General features: G+C 43.4%; 1 protein-coding gene and 1 pseudogene across 13 annotated transcripts in view; one reads left to right on the top strand and one right to left on the bottom strand.

Annotated features, from left to right (window-relative positions):
* The window catches only part of FOXN3 (forkhead box N3), a 405,842-nt gene that overhangs the window by 72,703 nt on the left and 310,563 nt on the right, over positions 1-22,576 (bottom strand). The window lies entirely within an intron of this gene.
* Positions 6,334-6,923, top strand: LOC117311175 (large ribosomal subunit protein uL6-like; annotated as a pseudogene).

Raw genomic sequence — 22,576 nt, 5'->3', positions numbered from 1 at the left:
TCATATTTTTGCACTGATTTACTTTGGGGTGATTTTACTGTTGTTGTTATTCTACTGAACAAAAAAGACTACTTGTTTTTATCTGCCATCTTCCCAACGGCTATTTTACAATACATATATTTTCTTTCCAGTTAAAAAACTAGTACATGTTCATTGTAGAAAATTTGATTTAAAGAAAGAAGGGTTGGGAATTCCCTGGTGGTTCAGTGGTTAGGACTCTGCGCTTTCACTGCAGGGGGCGTGGGTTCGATCCCTGGTCGGGGAACTAAGATCCTGCATACTGTGTGGCACAGCCAAAAAAAAAAAGAAAGAAGGGTATGAAGAAGAAAACTGAAACTACCCACAACCCAATTTGATGTTAGTACTTGCTTCTTAGGAAGTATCTGAAGCAAAATATTACTGTTTTGTAGAAAGATGTTAGCGTGGCTTCTTGGCCACAGTGAATTCTGGGAGTCAAGAGCAGTCAGGCCTGGGGAGGGGGTGGCAGGGAGGTGGCAGGAGCTCAGAAGCCTGAGAGGGAGGGTGGCTGAGGATGAAAAGGAGTAGAGTGGGTCCAGGTCCAAGTGGTGGGGAAGGGCAAAGGTGGGGGTCGGATCTGATCTGCTGGCAGCGTGGAAGGTGTGTCCTTCACGGTTCACGGTTCCGACGACTAGAGTCTTGTTAGAGCAGGATGTGAGCACCACTCCCTGAGGACCAAGAGCTTTTGAGAAGGTCCCAGCCAGACAGTCAGGGTGCTGGGGCCCTGGAAGGGGCAGACACAGAACCCTCACATCTGGAGTCAGACGTACGTGAAGTAATAGCATGGCTGCCCCATGTGGTACTGTTTTCTGATCCGTGTCGCCTACGTAGGGGTGCCTCTGAGCTGGGGCATGGGACAGATGTGCTTGTTCTACAATCTTCCCAGGCTGGGTAGGTGGGAGTAGGGGGACAGTGGTGTAATTGATTTCTAGGTCTGCTCAAATCAATTGGCTGGGGGTCGCGAATTATTGGCTACTAAATTTATATTTGAAATAACTGGGAGGAGGCCAAGATAGAAACAGGTGATAGCAGTCACTTCAGAGATAGGTGAGCTCAGTGTTGCAGGAAAGTGTGAACCGAAGTCTCAAGAATCCTACCTGCCCTTAGGTTGTAACATCTCCTAATTGTATCTGGGCCAGGTCTGGAAAAAGTCACAGGGGTCACTCACGGCAGCCACAAAAAGTCCCTACCGTATTGTATGTTTCCATATCTAGGCTGGCTTCTAGTTTCTGACCCGCTAGAGACATGGGCTGAGACCAGAAGGTTCGTATAAGCCAGAATCTGAAAGTCAGTTCTTTTAAACTGCTCATCTGTAGGATATGTCTGAAACTCATTTTATATTTTTCATACACAAACTGTTCACATACACATAGTTCATCCTGTATATAGTATTACTGACAACCAATAGATCCCATGTGCTTTAATCAATAACATTACTGCCTCCGCTATTACAGGAAACTATGAACTGTTGTGATCTTCTATCCTTGTTTCAATCTTTATAAACCAGGGCAAGAAAAAACAGGACCCCAAATTATATAACCGGGAAGGATTATATAACAAAGGTCCTGATGCAACTTTAACTGTATCCGTGCCAACCAGGGCTGAAAGACCACATCTTTTCAGAAGTAACGTGAGCTGCCGAGAGTTGTGCAAACCACCTTTCAATATTGGTTTAACAAATCCCACTTGCTCACTATCAACAAAAGCCTCTGCTCTTCTAACCTTGTTTTTCCACAGCACTGGATGAAGCAACCCTATTTCAGGGTGACAGTTTGTTAAAGTGACAGCGCACCAGCACTTAGAATGCGTACACGAAGATGGAAGATGAGAGTGTCAATTTCTCTGAGAGGTTGGTCTCCAGCTCCCGGCAATGATTATGTCATAAGGGCTGCTAAAGCCACTTCTGGATTTCAAAATGGCAGGACGCTGATCACTGGTGACGGGAAGCATTTGCACGGGGAGACTTTTGAAAGCCACACGGCATTTCTTTGTTGGAGGAACCCAAGAAACAATCAAAGTAACAACAAAAAATAACAATAATAAACTCCCCTTCCTTTCAAAGTGTGCTGTCAAGCAAAATGATTCCTCCCCGTGTCTCCTTTACGTCTTCCTGATAGAAATTACATTCCAGGGCACCCAACACAAAGGACACTCATGCAAGCAATGTGCCTTGTAAGTGACGTTCCTCGGAACCTTTAGGAGAGAGATTGATTTAAAGCTACCACGAAGGCGTGTGTGCATTGCTACTGCCATAATGAATCTACCTGGCATCCTGCACTCGAGATTTAAACCAAGCCTGGAAAGATGAGATCCATAGAAACAACATTAGTGGCTCTACTCCACCCTGCAGAGGGACAGGAAACTCAGAATGACGCTGAAAGTGCAACTTGTGGTGTTTGAGGTCATATAACAGTTGCTGATTTTATAAATTCTACCCTCTGCAACACGTGGGTCGGACGGTCAGTGAATGAACCTGTGAGCTGGAATTTCCCATCCACTTGAGGCTGGGGTGGATTTTATTTTTCAATGACACAGAGTAAAACTAAATACCCTTGGGTCTTTTATTTTAAAGATGCATAAACTTATTCTTTCAAATCCCTTTCCTGAAGGTCAACATGTTCCCCTTTTTTGCTTTTTCTTTTTTAAAGTGCCTCTTCTTTCTTCCCCCCACCAGCCTCTAAAGGCGTAAGTTAAAATTCTGTGACCCCCAAAAACCTTTCCGAAATCAGAACCACAGACTTTAGAGTCCCTGTAGAAATCTTGGAAGTCTGGATATGAGATTTAAGATCTGAATTCAAGTCCTTACTCTGTTACTAGCAGAGTGGCTCTTGGATGGGTCACGTGATACTTCTTTCCAGGGAGAGGCAGGAGGAAGAGTTGGTGTAAATGAACTCTGAAGTCTTTTGCTCTAGAACCCTTTAATTCCCATCTACTCCAATTTTCTAATGGGAACCACGTCACAGTGCCTGCTCACTCCACCCTCTGTCACCAGCTCACTGTCCTCCACGGAGATCCCAGAGACCTCAGCCTAAAGACCAGAAAGCCGAGGAGCCCCTCTGATGATCAAATTCCCCCTGAAAAGACCACCTATTAGCCACCGATGTGACCTCAACAGGCACAACTGAACCTCCCTGACAGACTGTAGAATCCAAGTCGAATTCCACGAGTAGAGGACCGGGTATAAACTAGGTATGTTAGTTCCTAGGGCTGCCATAACAAAGAGCCACAAACTGGGTAGCTTAAAACAACGAGGTCCAAAATCAAGGTGCTGGCAGGGCCATGTTCTCTCTGAAACTCGTAGGAGAGAACGCTTCCTTGCCTCTTCCAGTGCTGGTCACCCATCCTGGCACCCCTTGTCTTGCAGCTCCAATCTCTGCTTCCATCATCTCGTGGAGTTCTTCCCGTGTGTGTCTGTGTCTAAATTTCCCTCTTCTAATAAGGACGCCAATCACAGTGGATCAGGGCCCACCCTAGTGACCTCATCTTGATTACAAGACATAAACAGATTCCATCTGCAAAGACCCTATTTCCAAATAAGGTCACATTCCCAGGTACCGAAGGGTGGGTTAGGACTTCCAACATATCTTGGGGTGGGTGGAGGGTGCAATTCAACCCCTAACGCTAGGTAGGTAAGCACACTTTGAAGTCTTAACTCAAGTGCACAAATGAATGAGGGGATGACAAAAGCCCACTTTAGGTAAAGTGGAAGGAAAAACATAAGTGGAAAGACATTACGGTTCTAACGGTCATATGGGGAAAAGATGTTTATTTTCAATGGTTGGGCAGGTGAGCGCTGGAGAGGAAAGTGCTGTTCTCTCTTCAGTCCAGCCCTACGTGCTCTGTGCTATGTTCCCTGGACGTGCCTATGCTTTCACCTCCTGGCCCACCCATTGCCAGCAGTGCCACCCTACCCCCAGCTGCTGAAATCCTCCTAACTCTGGAAGCACCAGCTCAAATTTCACCAGCAGAAAGCCAGGTTACCTGCCTCTGACCTTTGAAGGCATTTTGTCTGCTCCTTGGTGACCCCTGAACTACGGTCATTTGCACCCTCTCTGCCTACCACTCCTTGAGAGCAGGGATCATTTCTTACTCAATCACTGCACTCACAGGAGGTGCGTGCAAATATACGCTAAAGTAAACCAGCAGGAAGATAAGAGGAGAGTGGAAAATATCTGCTGTTTTGAAAACTTCACCATGGAGAGGGACCTTTGAAACCAGGGGCTGTTAGAACTCCGTGGCTTATTGATTCCCCCACTGAATCTCTGTGACCTCTGCTACCGTGCCATATTTCTTGGAAATCATAAGAAAGGCAGAAAAATAAGCCAACCAATGAAAGCAAAGAATGGGCGCTCTTTTGATGCAGAAGAGATTCTCGCTGACCCTCTGAGAACTCATCTCCTTGACCAGTCATCATCTGTCTACAACAGAAGAAAAGTCCCCCTTGGCCTAAGTTTCAGGCCCCCCAACACACAATTATTTGGCAAATAACTGTTGATAGGCAACTGAGAGCATGCGGCAGTGCCTACAGCACCTTTTTGTAAATATCTGGTATTACCAACAGCTTGAAGAAAATGCAATTTTATTTTGTATAAATATTTATTTATTTGGTTGCAACAGGTCTTAATTGCGGCACACGAACTCTTAGTTGCGGCATGCACGTGGGATCTAGTTCCCTGACCGGGGATCAAACCCAGGCCCCCTGCATTGGGAGCGTGGAGTCTTAATCACTGCACCACCAGGGAAGTCCCGGAAATGCAATTTAAGTGAATGCTGTCGGCACGACAGTGGATTGAAGTTCATCAAAAGGCTTCTATCGGTGCGTGCCAATCTGCTGGGGTAAAAGCCTGTATAGTGTCCCTGACGCTTTGATGACCCTAACAGGTCTTTCTTCTGCTGGGAAGTACAGGAGTGATACTGAAGATCTGATATGTTTACACCTTTTTGCTCAGCCTAAATCTCTTTGTTCAGCTTCTTTAGAATCAAGCAAGTCAAACCAGTAACTTGGTCGAACATTTTTATTCATCAAGACCTGAATTCAGGATTTTCTTTTCTTCCGGTAGTAAATTATACAGCTGCTTAAAAGTATACCTAAAAATTGACCATCTGAAGGGACTTCTGCTTCCAGGAAATGGAATAGACATACTTTTCCCTATTCTTCCCACCAAACACAACAAAAAATGATGGACATTAAATATAAGACAAACATAAGAAGACTCTGAAAGGTAGAGAGAAGAGAGCAGACCAACTAAGGACCGTATAAAAAAGGCAAGGTACAGACTAAATTAACAAAATATTAATAAATATAATTCAGGAATATTTAAATAGAATTATATACTGTGACTAAGTGGGGTTTATTCCAGGGATGGAAGACTGGTTCAGTATTCAAAAATCAATCAAAGTAATCTACCATGTCAACAGGCTATAGAAGAAAAATCATATGATCATATCAACTGATGTAGAAAAGGCATATGAAAAATACATCTAATCATGATAAAAATGCCCAGCACACTAGGAATAGAAGGGGTCTTACCCAACTTGTCAAGGAGCATCTGTTAAAAAACCTACAGCTAACATTATGCTTAATAAGGGAAGACTGAATGCTTTCCTCCCTATGATTGAGAACAAGGTGAAGATGTCTGCTCTCACCACTCTTATTTAACATAGTGTTCGAAGTTCTAACCAGTGAAATAAGGCAAGAAAGTGAAATAAAGGCATCGAAAGGGAAGAGATAAAACTGTCTTTATTTGCAGACTGTCTACATAGAACTTCCTACGGAATATACAAAAAACCTCCTAGAACTAAAATGTACATTCAGCAAGGTCTCAGAATATAAGATAAGCATACAAAATCAACTATAGTCCTAGATGCTAGCAATAAATGAATGGATACCAAAAATTTAAAAATAATATCATTTACAATTGTTCAAGAAAAATGAAATATTTGGGTGTAAATATAACATGTATAGGACTTATATGTTGAAAACTACAAAAATGCTCATAAAAGAAATCAAAGAAGATCTAAACAAACAGAGAGGTATACCATGTTCATGGATTAGAAGACTCAACATAGTAAAGATGTCATTTGTCCTCAAACTGATACACAGGCTTAATGCAATTCCTATCAAAACCCCAGCAAGATTCTTTTGTAGATACAGATGAGATTATATATATTATACTATAGTTTTGCAAGATGTTACCATTGGGAGAAACAGAATTTCTCTGAATTACAATTGTTTTACAGCTCCATATGAATCTACAATTATCTCACAAGGTTTGTTAAAAATAAAAACTGTTCTTTGCTGCATCTACTATGAGAATGAAGACCATTCTCAGCAATCAGACTGCAGATATTCCAGAAAATTCTGACATCACACAATTACTGTGTGAAGGGCCACACAATTACTGTGAAGGGAACCAGAAAAGCCTTTTGGAGGGGCTTCAATCATATCAATGTAGAACTCAGTTTCCTTGGAAAGAAAAGAAAGAGGCTCCAGGTTGACAAATGGCGGGGATACAGAAAGAAACTGGCCACTTTTCGACTATCTGTATCACGAACAGAACATGATCAAGGGTGTTATGTTGGGTTTCCATTACAAAATGAGGTCTCTATATGCTCATCTCCCCATCAATGTTGTTATTCAGAACAGGTTTCTTGTTGAAATCTGAAATTTCTTGGGCAAAAAATAGATGCTCCGGGTTCACGTGAGGCCAGACATCGCTTGTTCAGTACCTCAAGCCCAGAAAGGTGAGTTAATTCTCAAAGAAAATGACATTGAAACTGCATCAAATTCAGCTGCTTTGATTCAGCAAGCCACAACAGTTGAAAACAAGAATATTAGAAAAATTTTAGATGGTATCTACATCTCTGCAGAAGGACCAGTTCGGCAGGTGATGAATAAGATTTAAGTTATCCAGCTACAGAAACAACAAGATGCCAGATGATTCCTAAGACCTCTCTGTGATATTTTAAAGAGTCACTAAAAGCCCTGTATTGATTTGGGGGAAGACAGACAAAACCAAAACACCCCAAAGGAACAAACTGTGACCACCCCTCCCCTTAATGTCTTCTTCTCATACTGAGAACTAGTGAAGTGCAAAAAACGACTAATAGAGTAGGATACCTTGATCACTCTATTCCTTTATCCCATTTATAATTCTTTGTAGCACTCACAACTGTACAACATTATATTATATTATATCACATTTGGTTATCTGTCCATCTGTCTGTCCTATTTGTCTGTCTTGCTTCCCCCAGTGAAATGGAAGCTCTGTGTGGGCAGGACCTCTGTATTGTTCACACTCTACCACATTCTATAAGTACTAAAAAAAAGTTGCTGAATGACTATGGGGAACTCAAGTCATATGCCTTTTTTTTTTTTTTTTTTTTGCGATACGCGGGCCTCTCACTGTTGTGGTCTCTAGCGCAGGCTCAGCGGCCATGGCTCACGGGCCCAGCCGCTGCGCGGCATGTAGGATCTTCCCGGACCAGGGCACGAACCCGTGTCCCCTGCATTGGCAGACGGACTCTCAACCACTGCACCACCAGGGAAGCCCCATATGCCTTTTTTAGATAGAGCATTTCCAACTGCCTAACTTCCCCCAGATCCCTTCTCCTGTAAGCACCTGCTCTTCAGCATTACCCACCAGCAGGACCATCTCTTAAATCAGTTTCACTGAACCTTTAGTCTTCCGCTCCACTCTAGACCCTTCCCAAGTCCCCACCTTCTGTACTCATAGCACCAGAACAGCCCAGTCTTGGGAATCATTTCCAGGGGTCAGTTTCAATCTAGGGTGCTGGAACTTCCTGTGAGGCATGTGGCTTTAGGCAGTATCAACGGTCACTCTGTTTACCTGGTCCATACAGCAAGAACATGCCCCCTAATCCCAGACCTGTTTCTTGATTGGATCGATTGGATGTACCTCTAATTTAATTTGCACCCAGATCCTGGGGATGTCTGGAACTAATCTGATGATCTTTAAACTATTATGTTTTCCATGTATGTCTCAGCTGCCAATATCATATCGGGGGACTTTAATGTGAAATAATAACTTTAATCGCCAGTGGCTTCTAACTTCTTACCATGTTCCTCATTATTACCGTGCTGGGAACAGACAAGTGTTTGGCAGCCTAGGGGACACACAGCCATGGCCGCCAGCCAGACAGTGGCTTTAGGGGTCAGCTGGGCAGTCCTGTTACACAGAGAACTACAGAATATTTTATTTTGTCTGTTCTATTCAGAGAATATATCCCAAGCACCTAGTGTGCAGTGGGTGCTCAATAAGTGGCTGTGGAGTGAATGAATACACCAAAATCTTGGGAATCTCTAAGTTAGAGTACAGCGGCATTTCTTTTCTTTTTTTTTTTTAAGAGACGGGGTCTCGCTATGTTGCCCAGGCTGGAGTGCAGTGGCTATTCACAGGCGCGATCCCACTACTGATCAGCACGGGAGTTTTGACCTGCTCCGTTTCCGACCTGGGCCGGTTCACCCCTCCTTAGGCAACCTGGTGGTCCCCCGCTCCCGGGAGGTCACCATATTGATGCCGAACTTAGTGCGGACACCCGATCGGCATAGCGCACTACAGCCCAGAACTCCTGGGCTCAAGCGATCCTCCTGCCTCAGCCTCCCGAGTAGCTGGGACTACAGGCGCGCGCCACCGCGCCCGGCTACAGCGGCATTTCTTAGCTTAAAACCTGATAATGAACATCAATAACATGGCATTTACTGAACTACATCTAGAATGTGAGTGAAATGTATCAATTTCTAAACGGTTTGGGGGGAGGGAATTATAAATTAAAATTCTTGCTATTGGAAGAGTTCTAGCTTACTACCCTTGCTGCCATGGAAATGACAAATAGACAACATAATTACAGACTGCCAGTAATTAACATACACCCAGCTAGAGCAAACATGAAAATTTAAAATGAACAATTATATACTAAAAAAGAGACTGCGAATGATCCACTGGGGGAAAAGGCAGAAATCTATGAATGAGATGGTGTTAAACAGTCAGATGTGGGCTTCCCTGGTGGTGCAGTGGTTGAGAGTCTGCCTGCCAATGCAGGGGACACGGGTTCAAGCCCTGGTCTGGGGGGATCCCACATGCCACGGAGCAACTGGGCCCGTGAGCCACAGCTACTGAGCCTGCGTGTCTGGAGCCTGTGCTCCGCAGCAAGAGAGGCCACGGCAGTGAGAGGCCCGCACACTGCGATGAAGAGTGACCCCCACTCGCCGCAACTGGAGAAGGCCCTCGCACAGAAACGAAGACCCAACACAGCCAAATAAATAAATTAATTAATTAATAAAAAAAAAAGAACAGTTAAAAAAAAATAAGAAATAGTCATAAAAAAAAGAAAAACAGTCAGATGTAATTCATTCTACTTTCCTCCTCCCTAAGAGCTTTTCCAGCCAGGTGCAGTGACTTTTTCCTGTCAAAACAGTGGAACCAGAGCGCTGAACTGGTATCTCCAAGCAGGCAATTTTCCTAGTTGTAAATAACCAGCAGCTCTGTGGGAATCAATTAGGAGGCTCCCATTTCTTCTCGATGAGTCTTATTTCACTCTATCCATCTTCCTTCGTTAATTTCTTAAGTTGGGTTTAAGGGATGCAGAGAGAAAGATTATTTGTTTTGATCTCTCAGACTTCTTGGGGGAGGCAAGGGGAGGAGCAGAGTTTTCAGATCTTTCTCACTAAGAATTCAAGTAGAATACTTTCAAATCACTCTCCCTTTTCAAGGCCCGAAAACTGGATGGGCATTGAAACTACACGGGCATTATGTACTATGTCTAGCAACAGAGGCTTAAAGCCTGTAAGAAAATGATGGTCACAAGACAAATGAAATCAATGTAGGTGCAAATAAACTTTTATTGCAAAGACGCAGATGGTCTGCAAAAGTCACAATCTCATATAACATGGTCATCTCGTGAATCAATTGTTTAGTCTTAGCCCATGGCCCTACTGTCACTCGTTGGGTTTATGGTGATGGCAATAATAGTCCTGATCAGAACAATGACACTAATACAAGAAGCTGTCAATTACTGAAAACCTGTCATGTGCTTGATACTTTATTATGTTCTTTCTATTGCTCAGAACAGCCTGGCAACATCAGTATTATTATTCCCATATTACAGACGAGGAAACTGTGGTCCAGAGAGGTTTGCATGGCTTGCAAATTCTGGAGCCAAGAAGATTTAAACCCAGATCAATGTCTAGAGAACTAGTTGATCCCAAAGATAATCTCGTCCCACAATGCCATGTTCTCTCTTTTGTTCAACCGGCAAAAACTGGTCAAGGCCCACTATTGGGCAGGTATTCCCCCTACTAAGTCTGAGGCTTGTTGAGGAACTCGGCATGACCTCACCTCAACAACAATGGGGAGGAAGAAAGGGACCAGGTAAACGAAGTCGGCCTCCGCAGCTGACGCGGGGCCTTTTCCCAGGTACCCGGGCTTCTCAGTAAACATCCATCAGATCTCTCCCCCGGCTAAAATATTCCTAATTGTAGAAATGACTGGCACTTGGATCATTACCTCTTTGGAAAATGAGGTGCAGTAGGAGAAGAAAAATTCAATGGGGGAAAAAAAAAGAGCAGCGGGCACAAGGAGGGAACATACAGAAAAAAATATACATGGCCTTCAACCTCGCTCAATTAAGGAAATGAACCAACAAAACGCCACTTTGCAACCCTATCTGTAGAATGTCAAAGACCAGAGGATACTTTAATCCAGCCACACAGTGAAAAACTCCGGAGTCCCAAAAAAGGATAGCTCTATATGCATTGATACAGAAAGATCTTTATGGTCAGAATAATGCATATGGTATGTCCCCGTCTGCATAAATGTGCACACTTACTCAGGTGTGTAAAGGCATCGGCTATCAAACGGCACGTAAGAAACTGATCGTGCCGGTTACCTCTGGGGAGGGGGACTAGAGCTGTATTTCTTTCACAGGAGGATGACAGTTTTCACTATATATCTTTTTGTACTTTATGATTTTTTTTTTTTTACAACATATTAAAAAGAAAGGGAGAAACAAAGCGGAGTGGTGAAGAGCAGGCAGTGACTTGCCTGGGGTCTCACAGATGGTCAGTGGCTGGGCCTGGCCCCCAGAACCCTGACTGTCAGCCCAGTGCTCTTTCCATGGCAGCAGCATCTATATAGACAGTTTGATTCTCTACACCTCACTCAATACTCACCACCCACAATGATCACTCTTGGAGAAACTGCTCCAACCTCCCTGGCTCCATGATCTTGTTAGTTAGCACTGATAGATAAGCCACAGTTTTCCAATTAGCGCCGTCCCCCATATTACAGACAATGCAATCCTTTGAGCGATGAGTAGGGGATGACACTGGCTGGACCAGTCAGAACTCTATCCCTGTGACACGCTCTACTCAAAGTGATGCCCTATGGCTTGAAGTCCAACTAAAACATTTACATGGATTTTAGGTTTCTATATAGAAAGTTCATGCTGAGGTTAAGTCCTCACGATGTGCACAAATATTACTCAATATGGATTATTCCCAGCAAATTTTCCACTTCAGGCCAACGTGTAACCAGCCACTTCCCTATTAACCACCTACTGTCCTCCCTACATACCCATGAGGCATCGGCTGTCAGCTTGTAGAGATAAAGCCCAAACCTAGTACCATGGTTGGCTCTGCATTTTGGAGTCAGCCAGAACAAGTGACATGACAACAGGTGACACATTGTCCTTCCAGCCTCAGTTTCCCCATCTATAAAGTGGAGACATCAGTGGTTCTGTGGAAACAGTAACTGGAGCTACTCATACTGTTGATTCCTTTCGCCCAGCTAAGCAATAGGCAGTTGACTAGAAATTGCTTTTGGGGGTTCCCCTCAGAAACCCAAGCTCTGGAATATGCATTCAGATTCCTGCAGAAGTGTGTGGGGCATCCCTGAAGGCTGCATGAGGAGTCAGGGTCGCCGTCCTTCTCACAAAAATATACAAACACAGCCCTACTGCAGGTGTCAGGTCCATTCACACCGAGCCTCTTTCTCTGGAGCTGCGCCTTCCCTCGCCAACGGGGAGAGCCCCTGGTTGCCGTGATTCACGTCATGAGACGGCGCTCCTGGACCAGCTGACTGGACTGGGGTGGGGGGGTGTCACATGACTACAGTTGTTCCAGTCAGAATTCCCATTGCTCCTGGGAATTGGGAACTGAGACCAAAAGATGGCTGGTCCACCTGGGCTGCTCTCGTCTACAGAGGATATTTAGCTTGAAAGCTACCGATGACCACTGACCAATTCACACACAACGTTAGAGAAAACACAGAGGACACGCAGAAAGAAGCAGCGAGGAGGTGAGCGCTGCCTGCGGTTCTTGGCAGCCGTCTGGTTCCCGGTCCTGGTGCCTCCCAGCTACAAGCCTGGCCTTGGGGTCCTGAGACCCTTGGTACTGCCTCCAATAGGTCTCTATCTATATATATTTCTTCTTGAGCTAGCTGCTTTCTGTTACTTGCAACCAAAAGAGGCCTAAGGCATTCCTAATTCCATCTTTGCAGACCCCAATCAGCATTTCAGAATAGCCAGCAGGTGGCGCTTTCCATTCTGAGACAAAGAATTCTTACTCTAGAAGTGCTGAATTTGTGCTGTTACCTTTATTTTGCCTGATTACATTACTCAAACAGAAAGAGCTATGAAGAATAATAACAATAAAGATACCATTAAAGTAAAATATTTGACACTCATAAGATTAAAAGCTGAATACAATAATCTTCTCATAATCGTTGCAGGATATGCAGCACTTAATCAACAATTACACTGGGAAAATGCCCGAGACTTGATGCTTAAGTAGCAGGGAAAAGCAAAGGAGAAAGTCAGGAAATCACCATAAAAAGAGAAGGGAGTATTATCCAATCTAAATACTGCATGTATTAGTATAAGAGTTCTATCTTTTCCTATCAATGCTATACAAAAAAATAATAATAAAAAACAATCCAAGAATACACACCCTCAACCGAAACACTCTAGTGAAAGAGCTATTTTTAAAAACCACGCACAGTATTCACATAGTGATGGCACAGTCCATTAATCAGGGTGCTTGCGTGTGTGTGTTTTTTAATAGCTTTATTGAGGTATGATTTACACTTTCTCTATACAAGAGTTTCTTCAACCAGTCTTGCCCCCTGATGGGAGAGAGAAATGAAATGGTCCAAGCTGGAAACCAGAACCTGGTGGGGCAAGAAGCTGGGGTGAGGCCAATTCCGAAACAGGAGGAGACAAACCCTCCCTCCTAGGAGGTTTGGGGTTCACATCCCCGAAGAGTCATACAAGTGATTGTGAGGAAGTATGTATGTATTTTCACAGACAGAACATCGTTTTTAAAAGGCAAAGTACAGATGCCATGTCAAAATATCTCACGACCAAGAGGAAACCTCTGAGCCACCTTGGGAAATGAGTAGCCATTTAAGACACCCACAATCTCTTTGGGCTAAGTCAGATTTCTACAACATGGGTTTTATTTTTAACGTTCTTTTTAAAGAGCTGATTCTTCATTCAGGATGCATATAATGAAAGCAGCGCAAATACCCGCACTGTACCTTAAACAGCCTCTGTTGAGGAGGGCTGGGAGTCTCACAACATATTTTAACCCAGATATAGCTTTGACAACCCCTGTATGTTCTTTCATAACCTCTAAGCATCAGCTCTGCTGTGTTATTTTATATGAATACATCCTTGATGGCCGCAGCGAGAGACAATGAGGCCATATTATGACTCCATGAACACATAATAATGCTGCCCTTTTCTTCTCTGAGAGGGTTTATTTTCCTTCTTCTACAGGTAAATGCAGTAAACCTGACATCATGGAATGCAACTGAAGTAGTAAGTGATCAATGTCAACCACAATAACAGTGCTTCAAAAAATTACCTCAACGATCCTACTTTTGCCATTTTCCATGACCTACGGAGGTGAGGGAGCGGCGCGAATGGGCTCCTGCAACTCTGAGGGAGGATCTAAACACAGCCGTGTCTGCCTTGCATCCGCCAATGGACCCATGTGAGCGCTCTCCCTGACACGCCTCAGTTCACATAAGAGCTCCCCTAGGTCCATCTCGCAGGAGAATGAAAACAGTAAAAAGCTATATGCAGCCCTGGCTACACAAGAAAATCTCTCTGCACTGATGCTATAACGGAGATGCTCAGAGAAAAAAGTTACAACAAACCAACCTGCAAAACCCAACTCATTGTCAACGAGTAGAGACATGCAGTTTATCTTCGCACCAAGTATCTAGAAATCCTATTTGTACAGAATTGAGGCAAAATCACCCTGAGAAACCAAGCAAAATGAAATCAAGTTTCAGCAAAAGCCGAAGTATTTTCTTAGGCAGAAACGTATCGTATTGGTACTCGTCTTTCCTGACCTTAAATCTGACCTTATAATACAAAGGCAACCCAAGGCAAGGTCCCCAAATAATCCAGGAGTCTTGAAATATTTTCCTTTGTCTACCCCATACCTACAAATGCCATCTACAAGTCCTTCTACGAGTCCTACCTTCAGGAAGCAAAGACACACAGGAATCTGCCTATGGCCAAATATGTTCAGAGCTCACCTACCAGTTTCATGAAAATCTCATCAAGTGTGAAGGGTATGAAAAGGCAAATTTACTAGACTTGTTTTAGGTTTGTTGTCTGATTTCCCATTAGGCTCTGGGCATATGCTAATATGTAAGCTGACATATACATACACAAAAAGAAATCTGCCCTTCAGGATATGATGTGTGTAAGCATTTCACTTCAAAGGAGACCATAGAGAAAAACACTTACCTTGTCTTCTTATAGCTACAAGAGTGAAGACGCCCCAGACTTAACTTTCTCCTTAAGATTACAGAAAAGGGAAACACACAAGAAGTTCAGATCAGGGCATGTGAAAACCCCGTTATCCTTCATACACATACAAAAATGTGTCAGAACAGCTTCCGGAGAGGGCTTTTGGCATGGATGATCAAATGTTAAAAACCAGAGGGGCCCTTCCGAATCATCTAAGTCCAACTTCCTGACTTCAGGTAGGAAGTCAGGAAGCGCTGAAGCACGTGCTTCCTAAATGAGCACATGTGTGCTCATTTCCTTTAACTCATATTAACGGAGCACCTAACGGAGCACCTACCATATGCCAAGTACTGTTCTAAATGCTGGGAATACAGCAATGAACAAAGAAGAAAGTCCCGGCCTTAAGGAGCTGATATTCTAGGGGTGTGAGGAGGAGATGGAAAATAATCAAGACTTAAATTGTCAGGTGGATGGAAGTGCTATGGGATACACAGTAGGGGTTGCTGAATGAATTTCACAGATGGGCAAACTGAAGCTTCAAAAGTTGCAAAGCTAGTCTGAATTCAAAGCAGCAGCAGAACTGGATAACCTAAGTTCTGGGCTTTTTATGTTTTTATGCAGCAAAGGAATACCAAAACGCTAATAAATACAAAGGAAAAATTAAGTGTAATGCACACACATCCTATTTTTGGAAGCACATGCAAAAGAGACGCAGGTGGGCATCGGTCACGTTCTTCCTGTTTCCGTCTTTAGGATGCTGCACTGATCTATCGACTGAGAGCTGACAATTTTCACCCTGCAGCTCGAAATATCAAAGAAGTGTTCTGGGGCATAAAATACTCCAGGGCAAGAAATGTTTTCTTGTTTGAAAGCAAGAAACAATAGTCACTACAGGTTTCTCATTTTAAAATTTTTTGGGCTTTTAGTGCTTGAAAAAGGCGCTGGAAGGAAAAAAAAGAAAGAGAGAAACAGGAGCTTGGTCTTTCTCGTCCCCGTCTCTTGAACTGGATATTTCTTGCGGTATACGTTTTTCCGCCATTTGGAGCGCCTAGCCTCAAGATTACAAATCACTTGTGAAATAAAGTAAAGAAGACTGTCTCATCCACTAGGGCCCTCTTCTGGAAAAGCAGTTCCGTGAGAAAGAAGCAATTTTCAGGGAAAAGAGACATAAGAGAATGCTTCAAAATTCACATTTCTCCCTCCTTCTCCCCCAAAAGTGGAGCTTTTCCCTGTGTGTGCTCTGTAAGTGGCCTGGTTAAACACACATGCGTGCGTGTGCGCGCACGCACGCGCACACACACACACACACACACAAATTCTGGAGGACCCCAGCAGGGAAGGGGGCCCCCTGAGACACATGGTAAGCAGCAAGGGGACAGAGCCCCACCTGCCCTACCCATTCCGCATGCTGCAAGCCTACAGGCGCCCTCTCTGAGAGCTCACGATCAGAGTGCAAATTCCAGCAGGCCAAGGACTTACAAATTTGATATAAAAAATGATCATTTTGGGGGTGTGGTGGCGGAGCGATGGCTAAAGGGTATGGGCTTTTTTTGTTTTGAGGTGATAAGAATATTCTGAAATTAATGGTGGTGGCGATTCCACAACTCTGTGACTCCACTAAAACCCAGTGGATTGTACGGTATGTGAATTACACTTGAATAAAGCTGTTATCAAAAAAAAGGTCGACATTTTCATCAACCCCAAAATATCAACAGTCTTTCCCATTACATTACCCTAATGGTAAGAGGCCACCGCTGACAGCTGCTGTTCACATTTTAATTGTTTTACATCTTTAAATGAAAAGATATACTTTCCCAGGGCATGATTTCCTCCAGGCCTGGGTGTCTGCACTACAGCAGATCAGAGGCCCATGAGGAACATAGCCCAGGGCTGAGGTCCTTTACCCTGAAACGGTGGGTTTCACATATTCCTATGCTCAGTGCTCTGAAGGCCCCAGTGAAGGGCAATTAGAGAGAGTGGGGAGAATCTTGGCTTAGTCCCTATCCCTAACTCACATTGTTTGGGGAATGGAGCTGCATAGCTGAAGAAAAGAGAAGGCAGGACATGGTTGAAAAAGCTCAAATCTGGATTACTGAGAAAATCAAATTAAATGAATATTATCTCCTCTCCCTCCAATTTCAGGGTGTAGACTATAGGGAGAGACTTTATTTCCTTCCTTCCTTCCACTCGTCAAATATCCATCCGCCCAACTGTCCATCCATCCATCCACCCATCCTTTATCAAGAGTCTCCGCTGCAAAAACAGAGATACAAATAAGATAACTTCTGTAAATTGAAAAGTATATATAGAACTTAAGTATGATTATTGTAATCAAACCTGAAGGATATCCTTTTTACCTCTTTGCCCTCATATCCACGCCTGGGAACTAAGAAAACTTCGATGAGTAAAACCAAAGAAACTGGGTTATTAGTGGAGCTTTACGGAATCCAGGAGAGCTAGGAGAGGGCAGAGAAGAATTACTAGAAGATGTCAAATTAGATCGTACTTCCAGGTTCAATTAAACAGACAATTCAGTAAGTTTACACCTTAGGCTTGAATTATGTTAAGGAGAGAGAAAAAGTTGTATAGTTCAAGGCCTCTGCTAAGAGATTACGGTAAACAGCCATGTCTGACCACCTCTACTGCCAGCACCCTGGTCAAACTGCCGTCATCCTCACCTGGGTTATGACAGTAGACTCTGAACTGAATTCCACTTCCACAGACCCCGCCACTTGCCCAGCTATTCTGTCCTCCACTCTCCAGGGTGATCTTTTGTTTGTTTGTTTGTTTTACAGTTTTTTTTAAAACTTTTTATTTTATATTGGAGTATAGCCGATTAACAATGTTGTGATGGTTTCAGGTACACAGCAAAGCGACTCAGCCGTACATATACACGTATCCATTCTCCCCCAGACTCCCTTCCGATCCAGGCTGCCACGTAACGTTGAGCAGAGTTCCCTGTGCTATACAGTAGGTCCTTGTTGGCTATCCATTTTAAATACAGCAGTGCGTACACGTCAATCCCAAACTCCCTGTTTTTTTTTAATTGGGGTATAGTTGTTTTACAATGTTGTGTTAGTTTCTGCTGTACAGAGAAGTGAATCGGCTATACGTATACATATATCCCCTCATTTTTGGATTTCCTTCCCATTTAGGTCACCACAGGGTACTGAGTAGAGTTCCCTGTGCTATAAAGTAGGTTCTCACGTGGAATCTAGAAAAATGGTTCAGATGAACCTATCTGCAAAGCAGAAATAGAGACACAGATGTAGAGAACTAACATATGGACACCAAGTGGGGAAAGGGGGGTGGGATGAACTGGGAGATTGGGATTGACATATATCCAGGGTGATCTTTACAAAAAGCGTACCAGATTAAGTCTTGCCCCTCCTCAAAACCCTCTAACAGTTTCTCATCATAATTAGAATAAAACCCCAGTCTCTATTTCATGATTTATGATGATCTGGCCTCTGCTTGCTACTCCCAATTCCTTTCCTACAACCTTCTGTCTTGTTCATACCTCTCCAGCCACATTGATATTGCCGTTCTTTCAACAAGCCATGATTGTTCCTGCCACAGGGCCTTTGCACTTGCCCTCTGCCTAAAAAGCTCTTCCCCTACATGCTGACATGACTGGTACCTTCTCATCATTTTGGTTCCTACATCAATTATTCAGAAAGGCCTTTCCTGCCTACCTTCCCTGAAATAGCACCCTAAGACCACCACTCTATCCTTGCCTTGCTTTATTCTTATTTATGGCAAGTATCCCCACCTGAGATCACACTACATATTCATTTCTCCATTTGTTTGCTTTCTGTCTTCCCACTAAAATATATATGTCACAGGGTAGAGACCTTAGTACTTATTCACTGCTGGTTTCCTGCGGGTCTAAGACTGTCACTAACATACAATAGGCATTTTATAAATGTGCAAATAGATGATTCTGATCTTAGTTCTACCCTCCACACTTCTGCATTTTAGTATTGTTTTGCTTTTCGTCAACAGAAGCAAATGATCTATAATCGGTGTCTAGAACAATTTTATAACTTCATTATTGATATTTTTCCCATCCCTATCTTCTCCCTTCCCTGATGGCTGGTTTTAATCAAAGGCAGCTTTCAGCTGATATGGGCCTAAGACCCTGAAAATGTAGCAACCATTGTATTTACAGATATGATGCCCATGGGGAAGAAAGTCAAAGCTGAAACCCTAAGCGTGTATCTGTGTATAGTGCGCTATGTGAAACTTGTGGAAAACTGCCTGCTTTTACCTGTTGGGGAACTGACTGAAGTAGGAAATCTACTCTACCCAGAGGAATAAAATTAAAACTTCCTTAACTGTAGAAATCATTTTGGTTTGAAGGAAAATGAAAAGGCAAAAACTTCAATTAAGTAAATCTCGAGAGCAAATAATCCAAGAAACTGGTGAATTTTTTAAAAAGCCATTCTAACGGTTTAAACAGCTTATTCAAGTGGTCTACTTTAAAATGCCAGGAATTCAACCTCTTGATTTAAGAGCTCTGGAATTCAAGTGCTTCAAATTGAGAAAATAATACACAAGTAAATGGTCATAATTCTTCTTTGTGCTTCCTGGCATTATATCCTCCAGATATACAGCTCTGTGCAAGAGTCATCTTCCCTAAGTGCCTCGCGTCTCTCATGGGCAAGTGGAAGCCAGGACAAACACCACCTTGCTTGAATACTGAACACCATTCCTTAGTTGAAATTATAAAGCTCTTGCCTTAAAATTACAAACAAGCGATAAAATAAATATTTCAGGGGCTCATTTAAATGAGCCTCTTGGGAGTCTGGACTCAACAGATGGGCTGTATTCTCAAAAGCTTGCCAGGGTGGAGAGGAAGGTATCTAGAAATTCCTGTGGACCCACATGGTGTATTTATAGAAGACCTGGGGCGGTCAAGGCCTCTGTTGCTGTCTTCCCTGTCACTGCTCCATCCTCCTTTCCCAAGCCCTTTCCCCTTTCATCTGACAGCATCTTCACTTAGTTGGAATCACAGACACAGAGCTCCTCAGCTGAGTAATTCTTAGAACAGCGGCTGTCAGGTAAGGAGAATTTATTTACAAGCATTGCAGCCTTTGAAATGCTAGGAGAGCCACTCAACGATGCAGACAGACAATAAATACCTTCCAGTACAGATCTATCCAAACAGATGCTGCATTCTAGGAATGAAACAATAATTTCCCAATGTTTCATGTAGACAAGAGTCATCCTGCAAGTGGGACAATTACTACACCATTCATTTGGAAAGCATTCAGCAAGCACCTACTATCCGCCAGGGACTGTGGCTGTGGAGAAAGGTCTCACGGTCCCTGAATAAGATGCTTGGGAGAAACACATGACGGTACAACACCATAGAGGCCCAGAGGTGTGCGGGACTACAGCAGGAGCTTGGATAAAATCCGACAGCTGCCGAGGAGGGGCAGACTAATTCGGAAGTCAGCCAACTATAGACAGCCCATGGGCCAAATGTGTCTGTCTCTGTATGGATGCCCTACGAGCTGACGATGGCTTACATATTTTTTAATTATTGAAAAAAAATGAATATTTTGTGACATGAAGATTATATGAAATTCAAATTTCAGTGTCAGTACATAAAACTTTACAGGACACAGCCAGAGTTTAGAAGCTGTAAAACCTAACTGTGTGATCTGCAGAGTTTACAATATTTACTATCTGCTCTTTATAGAAGAAGTGAGCTGACTCCTCCAGTCCACTGGACTAATGCCACTGAGCAGGACTGAGGTGTTTTGTTTTTAAAAGATATAAATGTATAACTAACTCCAGTGTACTGTGTGATGGTTAGCAATGAGACACTTTTGAGAGAATCCACAAAGACATCTGTGAGTTACAATGTAAAACAGCCTTTGATGTCTCCTAGACCAACACTCACATTTTTCAGGTGAGGAACTGGACCCCAAGAAGCCAAGTTACTCTGCCAGGCCCATAGGGAACGGCACAGTCAAGAAAGTGTCCTTGCTGTCCCCAAACTCATATATGTCCCATCCTGCTAACTGAAAGAAAAAAACAAAAGATCTTTACCGAGAACTATCTAAAAAAATAAAATTAGGCTTTGAAAGGGCTAGATTTCTATTTTTCCTAACTAAGCGCCCCTACTTGAGAACCTCCTTAGAACGCACCACCTCCTCCTTCTCTAACCTCTGATCTTCTTCCCACTGTACTCTCCACTTCCCAGATGCTTCCTGCAGCCCCGTCACACCTGATAAAGGCACCGTCCCGAAATACGTCCTAGGCCATCCAACCTCACTCACAAAACCACCCCTTCTGCCTGGGATCCTTTTCTTAGTTGTCTGATCCATCAGGTCCCCTAATTCTAATGCTTTTGGGGTCCCCAAGCTTTCCAAGGCCTACAAAAATGAGACCTGAAAAGCAAACTCACTGCAAAAGCACCTTGTAAATTTAAAGAAAAAAAAATCACTTAAATGTCTCTAAAAATAACATTATACTAACCAGTCAAGAGCATAGTTTATATATGATGATATTTAATGTGGGAGGAGGTAGGTGTACCTTGTTAGTTTAGTAGGATAGAGGGGGCTGACTTGAGCTAAACAAACACTTAAGATGCCCTGCTGTCCTTCTCTATAAAGACCCCACCCAACTGCCATGTCCTTTATGAAATGTTTCTTCATTTTCAAGTTATTTTCTTTGTGTTCTAATAGAATGTGCTATTTTTGATCCATAAAATCATTTCTAGGCACAAATAATAGAATATACCTACAGAATACTACTGATATGCTATGAGAAGCATGAAGTCGTCTGAATATATGGTCTTTGACCTTGAAGCCTTTACAAACGAGGGGACAGAGTCATAAAACAACTCAAAGGCATAAAGCAGCTTTGTGATACACTAGCTAAGAATTCACAGGTTTGGTTGAAAATGTTGGGGAAAAGTTCTTTGGAAGTACTGTCTGTTGAACAGCAACCATTTACTGAGTATCTACTAGGCGTCATTTACATGCTTAGTCATTTGAATCGTCTCCTTTGCTCTTTGTAACAACCTAACAAAGCAGTGATCCTTATACCCACTTAGCAGATGAGGAAATGGAGGTTAAGCAACTTGACAAAGGACACTCGGCCAATAACCTGGTGAACTACAAGCCAAACCCAGGCTACAGAGCCTAGGATTACTTTTATGACATGAGCTTCTCAAACTGGGTCATGTGCTACCACCCACACTCCACCCCTGACACGTGACGGTATTTGAAAAGCCGAGATGAAAATGATACCTTTTACCTGAGCCTCATTTTATATGCAACTTTAGGGAGAGTTAAAGTAAACAAAAACACTGTTACTCGACTAAATACACAGATACAGCATGAACAGAATATAAAATTTGCAGAGGTTTTCCACTAAAGAAATGGAAAATACAGCAGTGAACGTATTGCCCCAAAGCGTGGGGAGGTTTAGGACTGTGGAAACCACCCGATTTACCTGAAGAGGGCATCTCTTTATGGAGAGACAGGCGACAGGGTCAGGCAGAGCTTGGAAGGGGGCTGTCAAGGGCACTGAGCGTCTGTGTCTTGTCTCCGCATGGGTCTTGGTGGGCCATGCCAGCGAGAAGAGCGTGCCGCAGTGCGTTGGGCACCTGGGCCGCCACAGTTCAGCTATAAATGGCTTCCTTGCTGCCCCCGCTTGTCAGTGCTCATCGAGGCATAACACGAGATGGCCCAGGCCTGGGGGGACCAAAAACGGAGGGCGCACACGTGCGTGTGCAGGCATCCTCTTGCCTTACTCT

This window comes from Tursiops truncatus, chromosome 2 (genome assembly GCF_011762595.2).
Source record: "Tursiops truncatus isolate mTurTru1 chromosome 2, mTurTru1.mat.Y, whole genome shotgun sequence".
NCBI lineage: Eukaryota > Metazoa > Chordata > Mammalia > Artiodactyla > Delphinidae > Tursiops > Tursiops truncatus.
This window is presented reverse-complemented; position numbering and strand designations above follow the sequence as displayed.